Here is a 20,521-nt window from a genome sequence, read left to right as displayed (position 1 = left end):
TTTGGTCTTCCCACTGGCCCTGTGGCTTGCTTGTGTCAGCGTACAAAGCAAGCAGCCACATGAAGTTGCCCTGGGACCGCAGTGTGTGATGGGGCCCCTCACGGATTGCAAGCTTTCTCTGTGACCAGGGCCTTCCTGGCCTCTGTTCAGCCTGTAGTTAATGCCTGCTTTTCATCTTCCGGCCCTTAGTTGCTTTCCAGGGAGCTTTTAGGGAATCTGTTTCCTCATCAACCACCACCACCACCTCCACCAAGTACAAACACTCATCCAGCACTCATTTGGCCTGTGGCTCTGTGTTAAGGGCTTTATAATTGTGAACTGATTTTGTCCTCACGGCGCCCCTAGAGGAAGGGTGTTCTTAGCACCCCCATTGTATGGGGAAAATGGCAGCCAGAGGAGGGGAACCAACATGCCCAAGTTCATACCTGTGCCAAGTGGCAGAGGCAGGATTTGAACCCAGGCCTTGCTGAGTCTCTTCTCTTAACGCCTGGGTGCTACTGCCTCCCAAGAGTGCCCTTGCCCCATTGGGCTGCCCACTGGGCTGTATGTACCCTTGGGATGAGTTCCCAGGGGAACAATGGGCAGCAGCTGGCCACAGTGGGCTTGGTGGTGCTTTGGGGGGCTGGTTAGGGCCGTGAAGGCCATGGGAGTGAGGAGTAGCTAGAATGCCCTTGCTGTCCCACGGTGTGGAGGAAGGGAAGGCAGTGCTTCTGGTGATTCTGGTGGATCCTCCCCTGGTGAAGGGCAATTATCAGGCTTACACGGTGCTTGGCTAACAGGAAGGTTTCCTGTGAACAGGGCAGAGCGCCCAGTCAGGCTGCAAGACGAATGGGTGACATATGTGCTTCAGATCAGCACACAATGGGCTCATTATGTTGCATCTGCCTGCAATGAAATAACACTCTATTATTGCAGGAGGCAGAGAAAAAGTAAACACCATATTTGGGGCTGGATTCTGAGATTTTATCTCTGTCCTCCCTTCTCTTGGGGGTCATGGTCCCTCTGGGACCATTAGTTCTGCAGCTTGGGCGTTTTAGCTGCCACAGAGTCAGCCCAGCGGGTGCAAACAGACTCTAGATGAAACCCTTTAAGGATATCTCGACATTCATGTTCTTTCTGGTTCACAAGGGACTCTTGTTCCATCCCTTTGTGCTGCAGGGAGAGACAGGAAGTAAATGATGGGGCAGTTGAGGCATCCCTGGAGATGAGAGAGAGGGGTGGCCTGGCCTGTTCTCATCTGTCACAGACAGGCTGTGGGAGAGACCACATGAAGTGGTCAGGTTCCAAGGCTTCAACAGTCAGGAACAACACGGCATCTTGATAGCATTTGATGGATGTGCCACAGCAGTACTTCTCAAACTTGAGCATGTGTCTGAGCTCCGGGGGCTCGCAGCCCAAATGGCTACACCTACCCCCAGAGTTTCTGCCAGGGTTGGGCAGGGGCTTAGCATCCTGCCTTCTCATATAGCCTTTCAGCCAGTCTTCTTGTCGTTGTTCATCTCCACCCTCCCTTCCAGAGGTGGCTGATGCCTCATTTTGGGGCAAGCTACGTTCCTTCTTAGCTTTCCCCAGCATTATTTTAGTACTCGATTTTCCCTACTAGCTAAGCCATTTGCTAATGGGCCATCTACTTTCCTGATTCCAGAAATTTGGTTGATATCATTTCCTTTCCTGTTGCTTTGTCATCGTGGGTTTATGACCCTCCTCCCCCTTAACAATCCACATCCCTTCATTGTCATTTTCGTGTACATGCAGAAGGGAACGGAGCCCGCTGCAGCCCTTATCCTGCCTTTTGAGCCTCAGAACAGCACTCTGAGACATGTTGTGGTCTGGTTATCACTGTGCCTCTTTTATAAGTGAGAAACAGACTCAGAGAACTTACTTGACCAAAATCTCCTTTTGCAGATCTCATTCCGTAGTCCAGGCTCTTTGCACAAGAAAAATAGTTCTAACCTAGTCTGATTCTCCCAAGCTCTTTGATGGCGTTTCTCTGGTTGGCTTCTCATCGCAATCTGACCAGGCAGGCAAGGCAGGTGTCAGTCTCTGTTTTATGACTGTGAAGACTGATCAGGAAGAGGAAGGGACGCACCCAAGGTCACACGGCTTCATGTGCTTTGAGCCCATTAGTTCCAGGTTCACATCCGGGGCCCTCTCTGCTGCTGACGTTGGAATAGCTTTAAAGACATATCCAGATAATAAGACATCCAATTACTCCACTAATATTTGTTGAGTGCCTACTATGTACCTGAAACCCCACTAGGTTCTAGGCTTATAATAGGGCACAGGATGGTTGGGGGCAGCATACACTCTCAGTGCTATACCTGCATCCCCGTCTCTCATTTCAGAGGTCACCTGTGGACAGTTCTATGACTCTACATGGCCTCCTTCTGTCTCTGCGGGAGGTGCCAGGGAGTTAAGACCCTGGGCAGTACCCTCGACTCATGAGGATGGAGTGAGTGGGCAAACCCCTGAGCTTCCTTGCCCCTCAGTGGGATACTTTTGAGGCATGTTCAATACAGTCTCTATGAGGCTCCTCCAGGGCTGAGCCTCAGTTGCCCACAGTGGTAACTGTCTCATTAACAAACTATTTATGGCTTTCCTTCTTCGCTGTCCCTTCCCCATTTACTCACCTATGCTTCCCGGGATCACTTCCTCAATAAGCAACCCACTCTCAAATCCTTATCTTAGGGCCTGCTTTTGGGGGAACCCAAACTAAGACTTCAGGCTTTTAAAATCCTTTTGATTTGCAGCTGATGGTCCTGTTCCCTGTTGTTTTTCCCCATCCCTGGGGGTACAGACACCCCTCTGGCACCACCCCCCCCAACCCAAATAATGTAAGTTGCAAGAAGGCAGGGCCTTCTGTTGTGCTGTTCATTGCTGTATCTCTGGTGCTGACAGTACTGCCTGGCACATGGTAGGTGCTCAATAAATATTTGTTGATTCAATGAATGTTAATTATTGCTACATTGATCAAGGGAGGGGGGATCCAACAGCCTGCGACGGAATGGTGTGGGGGTAAATAACAACAAAGTCTTTCTCTTTTTTGTGTGTTTTAGAGACAGTCTTAATGTCCCCAAAGCTTGATTCCTGGCTGTTTCCTCCTCCAGATTAGTGGAAAGTGGTGAGAAGCAGAGCTGTTGTCAGTGACAGGCAGGGCTTGGCAGGTGGAGGCTGGGCTCAGAGAAGGGGGTGTGAGTGTCACTAGAGGCACCGAAAGTGAGGACATTGGCATTGCCAGGGACTGTTCCCAGGAAGAGGCCAGGCTTGGCCTTAGTCTGTTCTGCAGATGAGAATTTCTCTGAAGATGGAAGTAGGACGTTAGCTCCCACTGATCACTGGTCTAGACTAATTTTCAGCAACAGTATCAGGAGCTCATAGACTGAGTGACATCTTGTACGGAGTGTATCCAGTTGCTGAGTTTTGAAATGAATGATGTGCTTTTTGAAAAACTGCCCCCCCCCCCTCCCTAGGCCATCTGGTGGCCGTTGAGTAAAATTAAAATTCAGATTGAGAACTCGTTGTTTTTTTTTGTTTTTTGTTTTTTTTTTTTTTTCTGAGTTTATTCTAGGCCAGTAACTCTCCTCTTGGCCTCTGATGTCACTTTTTTTGGCTGTTTGGGCTGTATAGCCTCAGCATCTTGGTTAATCAATAGATACTGGGAAAAATGCCTTACAGGGGGACGTAGGCTGGCTTTCCACAACGATGTGTTCAGTAATGTTGGTAAGAAAGAAGGTCTCAAGTTTGTATAAAGTTTTACATTTTGCAAAGTATTTTTCTCAGACATTATTTCCTTTAATTAATATTTTTAGTATTTCCCCATTATAATCCCCTAAAAACGTTGCATATCCAGGAACAGATTTAACAAAAGACGTGCAAGACTTCTTCACTGCAAACAGCATAACATTATTGAAAGAAATTAAAGAAAACCTGAGTACTTGGAGGGCTAGACCATGTTCATAGATAGGAAGACTCAGCACTTCAAAGATGTCATTTCTCTCCAAATCAATCTTTAGATTCAGTGTAACCCCAATAAGAATACTAGCAGGTTTTATTTTGTGGAAATGGACAAGCTGATTCTAAAATGCATATGGAAATTCAAACAGCTAAGAGGAGTTAACATCATCTAAAAGAAGAAAAAGTTGGAAGATGTATGCTGGAAGAGTCAAGAATTACAAAGCTCTAGTATGTAGGGCAGTGAGGGATTCCTCCCACAGCCCCATTTTATTTTAAGTTTTCCTTGTTTGTATGGTTCTAAAGCCTGGGATGGAGAGTGTGGGAAGCACAGAGGTCCAGTGCACATCTCTATTTCTTTCAGTTGTTTAGGCTGGAGTAATTCTGATCCTAGGGTTCATGTGATAAGACAGCCATCACCAGGGACGCAAGGGCCACTCACGACACCAAAGCACTCCTTTGCTTAAGGCTCTGAGATGGCTTCCCATTGGAGTAAGTATGTAGTTCCAGCTCCCAAACTGGACCTAAATAAAATGGTCCTTCACATCTGGCCCGTCTGCCGCGCTAACCCAATCTTCTGCCACACTCATCAACCCTTTTGGATGTCTTCAACTCCTTAGGACTCACAGACGCTAGTCTTACATTCTGGGCATTCGTCTGGTACATTGTTCCTCCTCCTGCCCCTCCCGTTTCCCTGCTTGGCGCACTCCTACTTACCTTCTATGTCTGAGTTTAAACTTCCATTCTTTCGGAAGGCTGGATCCTCAACTCCTTAGACTGGGTGCAGTCCCCTTGCTACACATTCTCAACACAGCCATTGCTTCTCTCTTTTCAAGCATCTCTGTACCTTGTTCAGTATCTCTCTTTCCGGCAACATGAGAACAGGGACTGTCTGTCTGGCTCACCGCTGTGTCACCTGCTCTGAGAATTGTGCCTGGCACAGAGTGGATGGTTAATCAATATTCACTGAACACATGAATAAATAAACGAATGTATAAATTAAAAATCCATGCTTGAAAGGCTCACTTTATAAAATCAAACCTATTAAGTTTTGGCAAATGTCATAGTTTGGCAAGTTTACGATGCATTGGTGCTGTGAATGAGACCGTAGAAGGGCCAGCTAGTGCCTTTGCACAGTTACTGAGCCTGTCCTCTTGTCTAGATGCTTGTCAGACTGGGCCAGAGAGTGTGGCTGGAACACGACAAACCATCTCCGCCCCTGGAGACATAGAGCCAATGTGGGTTGGTGGCATCATCTTTGTGTGTAAAGGACAAGGTATGGGCCCATTCTCTTGGGCAAGCCAGGGAGCTGCTTCGTTCTGAACGCCAGAGGTTTTGTCCCGTGGGTCAGTTCTAGCGGGAAGTCATTCGATGGGCTACATCAGCACCATGGATCCAAGCTGCATCCAGGGCGATCCTTTCAAGTCCCGGAGGGTGTTGACCCCAGAAGCTGCATTTGCTATGAGTTTTGTATGCTAGCATTGCACACAATGGGCCATTTATTTATGTTTACCAATGTCTTGTTCAAATTTTTTTTGTTATAATAAAAGAATAAATCTTAGGTATTGAAAATTCAGAAAATGCAGGTAGGCAAATAGGAAACAAAAGTCAGATAATCCCATTACTCAGAAATGAGGGTCAATGCATCCGATAGCCCCGTGGGGCACAGAACCTGGGGCCTATGAATATTTTCAGTTTTATTCCTCTTAAAGTGAGAAGAAAACATGAATATAATAATAATGAACATATAACAATGAATCCAGCCTGGAACACATTCATCTTAATACTAATGCTATTATGAAATATAATTTTTAACTTTTTTTATGGGGGAAGAAGTCTATGAAGGCAAAAGTGCCTAAGGCCCATAAAGGTCATATGCAACCCTGGAAGAAATATCTACTTTTTTTTTTTTTTTAATGTTTATATTTATTTTTGAGACAGAAACAGAGCATGAGCGGGGAGGGGCAGAGAGAGACACACAGAATCCAAAGCAGGCTCCAGGCTCTGAGCTGTCAGCACAGAACCCGACGTGGGGCTCAAACCCACAAACTGCGAGATCATGACCTGAGCCGAAGTCAGATGCTCAACCAACTGAGCCACCCAGGCGCCCCAGAAATATCTACTTTTGATATACTGTCGTATATCCTCCTGGTGTTCCCGTCCTATACATGCAACACGTGTTTACACATATACATTTATGTCATTATTACAAAAGCATGATCATATTTGCTAAGAGCTGTATAATTTTTATATGTTCCAAAGAGTAGATGTATCGTTATATATTTAACCTATTTTTTCTGTTTTTAGGGGTTTGCTATTATAACAGTAAGACGAACGTTAGTCTAGCAAAATCATGGCATCCGCCCATGGTAATTTCATTGGAATAAATCCCTAGGTGCATAATTTTGAAACTTGATCCATTATGCATAACTTAACAGTGAAAGAATACGAGTGCTGTGTGGGTCATTTATGATGCCTGTACCACGTCCTGGTGCCATCTCTTACCATCAGCGACACTGTAGCAGCCTCTCCTTGGTTTGGGGTGGACATCTCTGAGTGCAGGAGCCCTGGAAGTCTGGGAACCACCATGTCCCCGTTTCTGTGTATGGCACACAGTGGAAACTCTGTAACTATTTGGCAGATGAGCAAATGGATGGATGGATCTGGTTGGTGTGAATGGTAGTCCACAAACTCAGATGTTCCAGAATGTTACATTTCTTTGTATTCTTAGAGTCAACCTGGATTCATCCCACCTGTTGAATTGGTGGTGTTACAGGAGAGGAGGGGAGACGCTGGTCCTTGTCTCATGGAGCCAAAGAATGAATTTCATGGATAACAGAGATTGAGCAAAGCGATAGAGTTTATTGAGGGAAAGTATAAAGCGCTCAAGAGAGAGGGGTCCCGACTGGGTCACCGCTGAGGATTTTTGCCCCTGGCTTTTTATTGGGACCTTATCAGAAAGTTTGTGAAACTCCACGCATGGCGTCTGGCCCAGGCAGGTCTGAAACATGTTTACCTTATTTTCTTTTTTCCAAACTCCGCAGCCACTTGTAGCTGTTCCTCTCTCCCTGAAGGTCCTTTATGTCTCCCTGGCTAATGTTAACCCATCCCCTACTCAGGGAAGTTAGATTTCAGTGGTTGTTTTAATTAATTAATTAATTAATTAATTACTATTTTGTGGGGGGAGGGGCAGAGAGAGAGGAAGAGAATCTCAAGCAGGCTCCACACCCAGTGTGGAGCCCGACGTGGGGCTCAATTTCATAACCATGAGATCATGACCTGAGCCAAAATTAAGAGTCTGATGCTTAGCTGACTGAGCCACCCAGGTGCCCCAAATGTCAGTGGTTACTGTGTCTTCCCCACAACACCCCACCTTCTCCAGGTTATACAAAGACCTTAAAACCTTAACACTAAAACTTCATCTGAAATACTCTGCCAGTCTCCATCCCACTGGCCACTCTGAGACCCCTGTGTCTCAGTTACATGTTCCCTTTAGACCTCTGCCCCTATGTCACATCTGGGGTAAGGGACACTTGAGAAGCCTTGGTGTTTGGGGCTCAGCACCCCTAGGTGTACCAGATAGCCATCTCTCCCTTCAGATCTTGCCAGAAAGAGGTGTCATTCTCCCATTGCAGTCTGGGGGGATTCTCTTCTGCCCTTGGCTACTCATGTTCCCCTCCTGATGTAGGTAGAACACGGCTCTTCCCTACATTTCCTTAGTTCTTGCCCCCCACCCTCACCCCCAAATAGCGAAGAAGGCATTGACTAGAAGCTCTTTTGCCTTCTGCTTTGCAAAATCCAGAAAGTAAGCTGTTCCAAAGGGGCAGGCTATCTGCTTGTAATCAGAGGAAGGACACTTACAGAGGAGAGCACACCCAACCTAATCTCAAATGATTCCACTGTAGATGGACTCATGAAGGCATATTTCATTTGGGTTTGAGTTATGTGGGAGTGAGACTATTGGAAAGGGATTGATTTTGAGAGGAAGTCCATGTTTTCTGAAGCCTTTGTTTTGGCTGTGCCTTAACTGCACCTGCATTTCTTACAGTTTCTTAACAAAGAAACTTCCTTTGGAGAGTCAAAATGTATATCCACTGAGGTTATTTTCCACCGGAGGGAAATGTTTGAAAGTCAGCCTTTGTTATTCCAAAGAACATTGTTTCATCCGCAGTCCTTGCAACAGTAACTTCCTTTGGGAAGCCTTTGCTCTGGAAGCAAACTTTGATGTTGGAAGCAAATGTTTTGGCTCTAAAGATGGCATCCAAGCCTTTCAAGTTCTACTACCTCCTTAGCCATTTTCTTGTAGTGCTAGGATAGTAAGTTTCTTCAGGTTAGGACAAGAACACCTGCTTTGGCTAGCTGGGCTCACATTAATAGGTGGTACAGTTCAGGGACCAGGAGTAGATCCCTTACAGCCGTGCTGCTGGGTTTGCATCCTTCACTCTGCCTCTTGCAAACTGGGATCTTCAGCCAACTATAACTGTACCGAATCTCAGTTTCTGCATCTATACAATGAATGATGATAGTATTTACTTCCTATGATTGTTATTGAAGAATTAATATAATAAAATTTTAGATTTTTTAAAATTTATTTTTGAGAGAGAGGGGGGGAGAGAGAGAGAGAGAGAGAGAGAGAGAGACAAAGTAGGAGGGAGGAGCAGAGTGAGAGGGGGAGACAAAGAATCTGAAGCAGGCTCAGAGCCTGATGTGGGGCTCGTACTCATGAACCGTGAAATCATGACCCAAACCAAAGTAAGTAGCTTAACCAACTAAGCCACCAAGGCACCCTATTTATTTTTGAGGGAGAGACAGAGTGTGAACTGGGGAAGGGCAGAGAAAGAGGGAGACACAGAATCCGAAGCAGGCTCCACTCTGAGCTGTCAGCACATAGCCCGATGCAGGGCTTGAACCCATGAACCTTGAGATCATGACCTGAGCTGAAGTCTGAGGCTCAACTGACTGAAGAATTAATGTAATAAAAAGCACTTAGAGAAATTTAGTAAGGGCCATAGCTTAGTTAATAGTATAGTATCCATGTAAATTTCCTAGTTTTGATCATTGTACCATAATTATGTAGGATGTTACCATTGAAGGAAGTTGGGCAAAGAGTATACAGGAATTCTGTGGAATTTATGTGAGTCTAAAATATTTCAAAATAAGAAGTTAGGAAAAAGCACTTAGAGGAACTATATTTGATGGTGTCATTCTTCAAATAAGGTTTGTCTTTCCAATTTTTTTTTTTTTTTTTTTTTTTTTAGAGAGACAGTATGTGTGAGTGGGGGAGTGGGGTAGAGAGAGAGAATCTTAAGCAGGCTTCAAGCATGGAGCCTGACACGGGGCTTGATCCCACAACCCAGGGATCATGACCTGAGCTGAAATCAAGAATCGGACACTCAACCAACTGAGCCACCTAGGTGCCCCTGAATAAGGTTTGTCTTTGACAAACTTTGTGAGCTCCTAAGTTAGGGACCATGACTGTTTTTCCTCCCTACCACCTAGCACAGGTCCTGGCACGTAGTAGGTCTTCAACAAATATTTGCTGACTGAATGAATAAAAAAGTTGAGATGTCAAGGCACTGGCCAACAGGTACCTAAGCAACGAAACAGAGAACCCAGTTCCCACCTTTGGGGGTGGGAGGGAAGAGGTGAGAGGGCCATACACCGATTTTTAGTAGAGCCTTTAACACACACATGCACCCACACATGTGCACACACACATACAAGCACACACCTGCCCCTCTGCACATTGGGGAAATGGTTTGAGGCCAATGCCTGGTTTGGTGTGTGGAGCACTGGCCACATGAGCAGAAAGGCAGAATGATTCCTAAAGTCGAATAATTCAGCAGAAGCAGTTCAGAGTCAGGGGCGACCATAGGAATGTGAGATGAATCAATCTTATCCGGATCTTGGGTGGCTCAGTACATCCAACCAACAGTTTTAGTAAATAAGCATAGGGCACAGAAGGGGAGGCATAACTTTACCTTCTCAGGGTTTCTGGCTGCTTCTGAGAGCTAAATGGATGTAAGACAGATCGACAGGAGACAAGCATACAGAGTTCTGCATGTGTGTGGGAGCTTCCGTAGGAAAATGAAACCCCAAGGGCAGGTCGGACCAACTGCTTATAGACTAGATTGAACAAAGAGTAGCAATTGTGGAAAAGTAAGTAAAATATATAGGGAGACTAAAGGAGGCTAAGAGTTATTTTAACAAGGTCTGTTTGTACAGATTTCTCTCTGCTTCCACCCTCTGTCTCTGGTGATGTTAATGTTTCTTTCCGCCTGGGGTAGGGAGGGCATCCTTCACATGGAAGCATTAACTTCTGCCTTCAGGAAAAAAGGGGAGGTCACAATGACCTTTCTGCATCTGTTGTTCTTGCGGTGTCTTTAGCTCAAAATAGTCCTTATGCCAAAGTGGCATATTTTAGGGTGACATCTTCTGCCAGACTTCACCATCTTCTTCTGTACTCAAATGTTAAATGTAACCTTAGTTTTTCTTAATGCTGTTCCAGTCGAAGGGATGCTGGAACGCTACCTATTTTGCGAGAATATTCTGGGAAACAGACAAAGAGAGTTAAATTCGGGAATTAAGCTGTGCTGCTGGGACCATCAGACTCACACCAAGTAAGTGATGAGCTGATCAGAGAATCAGAGAGTTTCAGCTGATAACAGTATTTATGATTTAGAAGTATTCTAGAAATTGAGAGACCCTCTGATGTATTTATGCTGCAGAAATACAAAGGGCTTTGGTGTGAATTAGGTTCTATATTACAGGCCAAGTGTTAAATCAGACTTTGCAAACAATTCCTAGGCAAAACTTGAAAGGCCTGAAAGCATTTTTTAGAAGCTATTTACAAGGCCTGAGTTATAGAGGCACCTGGGTGGCTCAGTCCGTTAAACGTCCGATTTCGGCTCAGGTCATGATCTCACAGTTCATGAGTTCGAGCCCTGCACAGGCTCTGTGCTGACATCTCAGGGCCTGGAGCCTGCTTCAGATTACACATCTCCCTTTCTCTCTGCCCTTCCCCCCCTCGTACTCTGTCTCTGTATCTCAAAAATGAATAAACATAAAAAAAAATACAATAATGCCTGAATTACTTTCTCTGTCTATACCAGATCTAATACAAAAAATTTTGTGTAGAGTTTCTTTCATAAAAGGTAAATACTTAAAATTCAGTTTTGCTTCAATATGTATCCTATCAGGGAGCCTGCGTGGCTTAGTCGGTTAAGAAGTACTGACTCTCGATTTCGGCCCAGGTAATGATCTCACAGCTTGTGAGATGGAGCCCTGTGTCAGGCTCCGTGCTGACAGGGCGGAACCTGCTTGGGATTCTCTCACTCCTTCTCTCTCTGCCCCTCCCCTGATCATGCTCTCTGACTCTCAAAATAAATGAATAAACATTAAATATATATATATATATATATATATATATATATACACACACACACACACACACACACACATATACACATATATAATATTTATATATTTATACAAATAAATATATATAATATATATACAATATTTATATGTATAAATATATATAATATATATTATATACATTATATATAATGTATTTATATATAACATATACATTGTATATACATTATATATTACAACATATTATATATATATGGGTGGCTCAGTCAGTTAAGCATCCAATTCTTGATATCAGCTGGGTCATGATCTCACGGTTCATGAGTTTGAGCCCCACTCAGGCTCTGTGCTGATAGTGCAGAGTCTGCTTGGGATTCTCTGTCTCCCTCTCTCTCTGCCCCTCCCCCGCTCATGTTCCTCTCTCTCTCTCTCTCAAATATAAATAAATAAACATTAAAAATAATAAAAAAATATATATCATATCACTGGGGAGGATGGGAATATCACAATCATTCTATAGCTGGATGGGGCCATTTCATTTGTGTATGTCTTAGTTCCCCAAGTAGGCACTTGGTCTTTGAAGCCATGAGCTGCGTGTGGGACTGTGGATGTATTTTTGGTATTCTTCTTCCTACCTCCTCATACCATACTGTTCTGAAAATGGTAGATTTTTAAAAGCTCTCCCCTGTGTTCTATTAGATATATACGCTTACTAATCAGTTGCATTGCTAAACATTCTTAGTGGAACCATTATAAAAGAAATATGTGTCCATTGAATCAAATACAAAAGTTACAGAAAAGTATAAAGAAAATAAAAATTAATAATAATCCCACCATATAGTGATAATCACTGCTGACAGCTAGCTTCACATGTAACCTATACTCAGAGATGCTTTTATGCATAAGAGGGAATTTATGCAATACCAAGATAATAATCTGTTTTATTCTGATTGTCGCCTAGAGAACCTCTTCATTAAATGTAGGTCAGCAGCATCATGTTGATTGACTTCACAGTATGTATATATTGGCTGTAACTTCAACCCCCATTGTTGAACATTTAGGGTATGACTACATTTTCTTTATCATGTGATATAATTCAGTAGTTATCTTTGGATTTCCTGAGGAAAAATACCCAGGAGTGGAATTGCTGTTACTTTCAGTTTAAAACTTGTCTATATGCTAAATTGTTTAATTTGGAAGGACATTGAACACATGTATATATGGCTAGTTTTCCCACCTTGACTGTAAACTTTGAGAATAGAAGGACAAGACCAAGGTTTAGATGTCTCTGTATCCTCTACAAATTCTAGCACAGCTGGGGTATCAGAAGGGCGCCTTTGGAGGGTGCCTGGGTGGCTCAGTCCGTTAAGGGTCTGACTCTTGATTTCAGTTTAGGTCATGATCTCACAGTCTGTGAGTCCAAGCCCTGTGTCAGGCTCTGTGCTGGCAGCGCGGAGCCTGTTTGGGATTCTCTCTCTCCCTCTCTCTCTGCCCCTCCCCTCCCACGCTCGTTCTCTCTCTCTCTCTCTCTCTCAAAATAAATTAATAAACTTAAAAAAAATAAAAAGAATGCTTTGGGCTGCAAGTCATAGAGCACCTGCGAAAGAGTAGCTTGTATCAAAAAGCTGCTTAATTATCTCACCTCATTAAGAAGTTGGGCTTGGACCGTTCGGGAGGTGGTGGAGCAGCTCAGCGATGTCACCAAAGACCAGGCTCCTCTCTTTCCACTGTCAGCGTGCTTCCTGCCCTCAGGTTTCCACCTCCTGGCGGGGAGTGGGGGTGGGGATGACAGCCTGAGTAGCAGGCTGGTATATCTTCCCTCCCCTCATCCAGCCAGGAAAGCGTTTCCTAAAAGCCACTCGGGAGAATTGTCCTTCTCTTTTGGTGGCTAGAACTGGGTCACGAGCCAGCTTCCAGCTGCAACGGAGGCTGGGAAGGTGAGTCTTTGGCATTTTGTCCCCTCTGGTGAAAGGTAGGCTCATGGGAGGACGGAGTCAGGGCCGGCCTGTTGGGTGTGCCACCAACAAATGGGGGTACAGTGCCAGGACCGAAAATATTGCCTGAGTTGGGATCCAGATTGTCTCCTTTCTCCCCTCCTTGTAGTCTCTCATGAAGGGAAATGAGTTCTTGTGGTGTCACAGTTGCTCGGGGACCCTCTGCGACAAAGTGGCTGTGAGGGACAGAGGCTGTCTTGTGACCGCATTTGAGTCAGGCTCCTCTGAGCCCTCCTCTGAACCAGGCCTTGACCTCGGCCCCATCCTTGCTGGGCCTGCGTAGCCCAGTTACAGTAGCAAGAACTGGGCCTCTGATATTCCAGTAGAGAGAATCCCTCGATTCCATAACCCTGGCTGCCTTCAGCAAGAGTCCTGTGCAATGGGCCGAATAGGAACTCCCTGGCCTTGCTGTTGCCTCCTAGAAATGCCCACCCGCCAACCTGCTCCTTGACTGCAAATCCCCACCTGTTCTGCTTTTGGAGTCGAGCCCCATCTCCTTCCCCTGTTGTAACAGTTTTGATAGCTATGGCAATAGCCTTAAATAAAATCTTCCTTACCGTTTTAACAAGTATCAGAATAATTTTTTTCCTGAGCAGTTATGGTGCAACGACTGCCTTCCTGAACATTTGGTGGGGCCTTCCTTGTCCGTGTGGGTGTCCTCCAGGGCGTGAGGCCTGGGGCTGCAGGAAGTGGTGTCAGGGCTCCTCAGGGATTTGAGGGAGACTTGGGTCCCCTCCACTTTTTAAAGGTTCCCTGTAAATTAAAAAACAAAGAGCAGAAACCGAACACATAGACTTTGTGATTTATTTTAAATATTTGCCTTTAACAGATTAGCCTGTTAAACCCTAAGGAAACCTTGCAGTAAAACTGGCCACAGTCATTTGTGGATTTGTGAACAGTACGGGTTTCAGTGCATTTTGGCTGGAGTCATCAAGGATGGGGACAGGCTTCAAGCTCAAGGTTGAACATCGTCTTCTTAAGACACAGGTCTGTGCCTTTCAGTATTTCATTTGGAGCTCTTTGAAAAACTTTTTTTTTTTTCAAGTTTATTTATTTATTTTGAGAGAGAGAGAGAGTGTGAGCTAGGGAGGGACAGGGAGAGAGGGAGAGAGAGAATTCCAAGCAGGCTCTGTACTGTCAGCACTGAGTCTGACGCGGGGCTCAAACCCATGGACCATGAAATAATGCCCTGGGCCGCAATCAAGAGTCAGATGCTTAATCAGCTGAGCCACCCAGATGCCCTGAAAACCTAAATTTGAGGAGATGGAGCACGCGGCCCTCCTGAGCCCCTGTGGTAGGCCCAACTGGGCAAGAGCTGACCTCAAGCACTGAGGCCTCAGGTGCCACAAGTTCATAATTAGGTACTCATTGTGTTTCCTCTCCTTGGGCTTTCCTTTCTCCCCCAGAACCCCAGCCTCCACTCTCCATTCTCTTAGATCCCTTCTTTCCTTCCCCCCTTTGAAAGTCTGGGCAGTGGAAAAGACTGGAATTGGAGATCTGGCCAGCAGCCAGCAAGGGACAGGGAGCACCTGTGGGGTCAGCCCAGGGTCACATCTGCTTCCCCAGGGAGAGAGGAAATGAGGCTGCTTGTGCTCCCTGTCCCACTCCCTCCAAAAGACCCCCCCCCCTTTAACGCCTCTATTTGCTGGGAAGATTGGGGCTTATTTTAAAAGCAACAAAGGGGGGCGCCTGGGTGGCTCAGTCGGTTAAGCGGCCGACTTCGGCTCAGGTCATGATCTCGCGGTCTGTGAGTTCGAGCCCTGCGTCGGGCTCTGTGCTGACAGCTCAGAGCCTGGAGCCTGTTTCAGATTCTGTGTCTCCCTCTCTCTGACCCTCCCCCGTTCATGCTCTGTCTCTCTCTGTCTCAAAAATAAATAAACGTTAAAAAACAAAAACAAAAACAAAGGCATCTGTCATCCCTGCATCATTTGTTCAGGGCTGCTCTTTGTGGAAGGGCTCCTCACAGCCCCTGTGAAGGAAGCCACCTATGCTGTGGCCACCCTCAGTGCTGGTCAGGAGCTTGATTAGTCTGGACTGAGAGGGAGGAGACACTGTCCTCTTGACCCAGTTCTGGGGAGAAATCCTGGAGCCTCATCAGCTCTGAGTGTCTGCCCCTCTAAATACAGCACCAACTTCCCATGGTTGTTTTTTCTTTTCTTTTCTCTTCTCTTCTCTTCTCTTCTCTTCTCTTCTCTTCTCTTCTTTTTTCTTTTCTTTTCTCTTCTCTTCTTTTTTCTTTTCTTTTCTTTTCTTTTCTTTTCTCTTCTCTTCTTTTTTCTTTTCTTTTTTCTTTTTTTTTTCTTTTCTTTTCCCTTTCCTTCTCTTCTCTTCTCTTCTCTTCTCTTCTCTTCTCTCCTTTTCTCTTCCCCCCTCCTTCTTTCTTTTCTTTTTTTAAGTTTCAGGGTCTTAATTGTGCCAGGACCCTAATTGTGCCAGGGGTTTTGGTCTAGGTTATTGGTCCCCCAACTCACTCCTGAGCTGTCCCTCAGTCTTGTCTGTGTGGCCCCGGGGAGGTGTGGAGGCTCTCTGCTACTCTGTGGCACAGAGACCTTGGAGCCCCTCTAGGGCTCTGTCCACACAGGCACTCCCTCTTGGGGGTCTGCATCCCTGGGGCTTTGCTGCTCTTGGGACCCATGTCCTATTTTGTTCTCATTCTCTCCCCTCCAACACCAGTCCAGACAAAGCCTCTGCTAGATGTTTTGGTTGTCACCTCCAAGCTTCTGTGTTCTTCCCAAGTGTTGAGACATCAGGTATTGGAAGCTGGGCGTTCTCAGACTGGTCTCAACTTTCTGCCCTTTCACTGCTTTCTTGAGGAAAAGAATGTGGAGCTCAGGATCTGCTTAACAGGGGCAGACAGCAAAGGGGGCAGATACCTGAAACTGTGACCCCACCTCTGAGCACTTGTCCCAAGGCACAGAGCGCAGCATGCTGTAAGTGACTGTTCAAACCCAACGAGTGAGCGAGAGAAGGTGTGCATGCAGGGTGCCTGGCCTAGAGCTTCCAGACTTGGATTCAGACTCTGCCCTGGCTGACTGCCCCTGTGCATCCCAGGGACCACATCCATAAAGGAAGGAAGGGATCAGATCATCTCCTGAACTCCTGCCAGCCCCCAAACTCTAGATTTTATATCCACAGAGGATAAAGAAAAAGGATATTTATGCCATCATCCCACGGAACTTGAGCAGAGAAGAAACCTTCCTGAATAATTCAGGCTCACGTACACAGTTGCCTCCAAATATTTTTCCCTTCTGTTGAATGCCATCTCCCCCACACCCCCAGGCAGTGTGATGATCAGGGAAGGCTGAGCTGAGCTACTGCTCACCGTGGTGGAGGAGAACTCCGCTCCTCAGGGTCTCTCCCAGGGGAGGACAGAGTTGGGGTCTTTACTGAGACTTTGAAGCCTGGTTTAAGGTGGCTCTTTCAAGACGGACGTAGCATGTTTGACTAGGAGTGGTAAGGATCATGATGTAATAACGAGTTGGATTTGGTGAATACAGTGAAGTGTAGATTTCCAGCTGAGGGCTTCAAGGAGCCTTGGGGTATAAATTTTCTTTTGATGCTTCCTGTGCCAGAGATGATCTGTCTTTCAGGAATAGGAAAGTCACTTGCAACTTTTATCTTCCTGGGCAAGAATCTTCTGGAATAATAGTAAAGTTATGTTGATGAAGACACTGGGACAGTAAGGTCATGTTGGTATAGACAAGCTGTGGGTGGTTTGGTTCTCATCCCAAACTGCCTTTGTTAGCTGTCTGCATGACAGGGGTGTCCCCTCCATCCTGCCGTGAACCCCGGAGGCCGACGCGTGTGTCTGTATCTCTTCCCCCTTACCTTCTTGCTTCCAGTTGGCCCTGGCCAGTGGGGAGAGAGGAGGATAGAGGGGTCAGAATACTCATTTCTGTCGAGTTGGGTGCTTCCTGCTATTTGGGCTCCCAGCTCCCGTTAGGTGACAGGTGACCTTCTCAGTCCCCTTCTTCCCTCTCCAATTGGCCGAACTGCCCCTTCTGTTTGTGTTTGTGCTGTCTGGCCTGCAGGATCCCAGCTACTATTGTCATATGGCTTTTCCTTTTATTTCTTATTCCCAATGATCACTTATCACTTTTCTTTTTTTTTGTTTTAATGTTTATTTATTTTTGAGACAGAGAGAGACAGAGCATGAGCAGAGGAGGGGTAGAGAGAGGGAAATACAGAATCCAAAGCAGACTCAAGGCTCCAAGCTATCAGCACAGAGCCCAACGTGGGGCTTGAACCCACGAGCTGTGAGATCATGACCTGAGCGGAAGTCAGACACCCAACCGACTGAGCCACCCAGGAGCCCCACTTGTCACTTTTCTAAGGGCATTTCCATAAAAATTGCGTGGAGAGTATAAATGCTATTGGAGATCAGTGGTGAACTAAAAAAAAAAAACAAAACAAAACTAACAAGTGTTAATTTTTTATTAATAAAATTTCAAAATAAGATGGTTTTCACAGAAAGCTAAAACCATGACCCACATATAGATATAAATGAACACACATTAAAGACTTTATTGAGCTCATTATTTTTTTTAAGTTCTTTTTTAGAGAAAGAGAAAGAGAGAGAGCATGAGGGGGGAGGGGCAGAGAGAGGGAGAGAATCTTAAGCAGACTCCATGCTCAGCACGGAGTCCGACTCGGGGCTTGATCCCATGACAGCGAGATCATGACCTGAGTCAAAATCAACAGTCTGATGCTCAACTGATTGAGCCGCCCAGGTGCCCCTTACTTAGCTCATTATTATAGAGTGCAGGTAAGATGTTACAACTATTTCAAATGAGAAGTCAGAGAAGCACAAATTTACATGGAGTAAAAGAATGTTGACATAGAAAGACATTGGTTTTCTCTTGGGGGTTAGGGAGGGAAGTCAATGAAACCTCTACAGGCCAGAATTCATTTGTACATCTGTAAAGAAGAATTATTTGCATTGCTATCAGTTGTCTACACTTTACAGAGTTGTAAAATAGTCCAAAGGCAGTGAAAGGGTCCCCTCGCATCTTAGTGAGATAACTTGGAAGAGTGTGTTCCAAATGATGCCTAGTTTCCCACTGAAGCACGCATCTTTTCCCCATACAACATTTATAAAGCGCTCAAGGTTTGCAGGAAGTGATCCAATATGTTGGAACCGAGAGTCTGCTTGGGGGTTTAAGGCACAAAGTGCTGAGCTATTTCCCTCCACCAGCCTGATCTGTGACATGCTGATGAGTCCTCCAAGTGACATAGGATATTTACAGAGTTCCATCCTAAAGTTTTCTTTTGGGGACAAATGTTCCGTAGCTCTAAAAAAGTTTGAAAACCCCGAAACATGCCCAGTTGCTGCATGTTATGGGAGAGAAAATGAAGGTTCGAAGGGGGAAGTGACTTTCTCTAGGGCACACAGTGTGATAAGGGATCTCTGCTTGGAAGATGGGTTTGAGGGCCAAGAAGGCCTTCCTTTTGGCATTATTCAGTGACACAAAGAGCTTTCCTGGAAGGAAGGGCTCAGGAGGCAGGCTGTGACAGATGGTTTTCATCTCCCTCTCCCATGCTCTGGGAAATCTGCTACTGTGCCTCTAATCGGATGTTGGGAGCTTCAAGCAAACTTGCAATCTACATTGTATCATTGTTCTATATCCCTAATTATACCTTGGACTTTGGCTTAAGTGCAGTTTAGGGGATGTTCATTAATAGTGTGGACAGGGACACTCAGCATTCATAAAATTCTTTACGGTAATTTAAGTCCCAGCACCGTTCTGGTGCATTAAGGATGCATGTTCGCTCCCAGCTGAAAGATGACTTAAGTTCAGAGAAAAGAGACTGGCTGACAGAGAGTTGTTTTTCTAAACGTCTGTTTGAATGCAAAACTTTACAGTCTCGTGTTCATCAGTTCAAGGAAGCTCCTTGCTGAATGACATTCAGGGCTTAATCCACCAAAGTTGGAGCGATCTGCCCTTGGCATTGCATAACCACGCTCAGCTTTCTATCTCTCGGCCATTGTGTTGTCAAAAGCCTCATATTCTTGTTTGCACGACCAGTTTAAAGAGAAGCTTTGTCTCCACAGACAGACTGTGGCTCCATCTGGCCCTGCCACCAAGAGCCGTGTGATTCCAGATGGAAAAATCTCCATCCCTCCCCCTATTTCCAAAGCAGCTCCCACCCCCATTGTTTTATCTGCAGCCAATAGCACAGACCCTGCACAAACTGTCTCAGCAGGGGCGGAAAGATCCACTAATGGGGGAACAACTCCTCTTTTCTTCCATCCTTAAACCCTGTGCTGTGTGAATGGAAAACATGAACACATCTGGCTGGACTCTTTGAAACGAGGGGTGTTGGGGCAGAGAAGCTGGGGAGGGCCTGCCTTTACCACAGAAGATGTTAAGGAAAAGGCTTTTGTTGCTCTCAAGGAAAATTAGAATTTCAGATGTTGACTGGAGTGATTCAACCATCTCAACTGTTTTTTTTCTCTTCAAAAGACATCGTTCGGGAAACCCAAATATTTGGCTGGAATCTTCTGGCGATGACCAGCTTTCTTCCAGGAGGTGGGAACGGAACCCCCTTTGTGTGTGTGTGTGTGTGTGTGTGTGTGTGTGTGTGTGTGTGTGTGTTTAGAGGAATTAACAGTGATTGAACTGGTTTTCATTCAACAATATCCACATCCACCTGCCAAGAAAGAAGGAGAGAGGATTAGGATGGGAGAAGAAGATTTCTGAATTTAAGGAGCAAAATTTCAGCTGCCAACAGAACACCTGAAGATTTGTCCACTCACTGTTCTCTACCTGTGGTCCCCTCACCACCAGGAGGCATCTGGGACTGCAGTCTCACTGTTTTTTTCCCTCCTCTCTAGGCTACAAGAGAGGCCAGATTTTTGGTAACCTGTTGACCATGCTGAAGTTTATGTGAGCCCTGGGCTCCCAGAGAGCTATGATGAGATACAAATTGCAGAGGACCTTCCTGCCTTCATGGAGTCAGCATTCCCCACCCCCTCTTGCCCCCACCCCTATAGGACTTGTCATCCACTCTCCTCCCCACTCTCTTGCTTCTGTAAAGCCCCCCAGGCCCTCCTTCCTTTCCTCTGAGATGTTCCTCTGTGTTCATGAATGTCCTCCCTATTGCAACAGCCTGAATAAAGTCGTCTCCTCCGGTGCATTTTTTTCACACTGGGCTGCCTGTCTGGGGAGTCTGAAATAGTGCCATATGCGTATTTGGAGTTG

The 20,521-nt window shown here is 45.6% G+C and overlaps 2 long non-coding RNA genes across 2 annotated transcripts in view; both read left to right on the top strand.

Annotated features, from left to right (window-relative positions):
• LOC123584114 overlaps positions 1–20,521 on the top strand; it is a 139,744-nt gene that overhangs the window by 6,317 nt on the left and 112,906 nt on the right. The gene's annotated exons all lie outside the window — the stretch shown is intronic.
• LOC123584115 lies at positions 19,532–20,456 on the top strand. The gene is made up of 2 exons (XR_006705169.1): positions 19,532–19,849; positions 20,155–20,456. It is a non-coding gene; the product is annotated as an uncharacterized LOC123584115 (long non-coding RNA).

This window comes from Leopardus geoffroyi, chromosome B3, assembly GCF_018350155.1.
Source record: "Leopardus geoffroyi isolate Oge1 chromosome B3, O.geoffroyi_Oge1_pat1.0, whole genome shotgun sequence".
Classification (NCBI taxonomy): domain Eukaryota; kingdom Metazoa; phylum Chordata; class Mammalia; order Carnivora; family Felidae; genus Leopardus; species Leopardus geoffroyi.
Note: the sequence above shows the minus strand (reverse complement) of the source record. Positions and strands in the feature narration are given on the sequence as shown.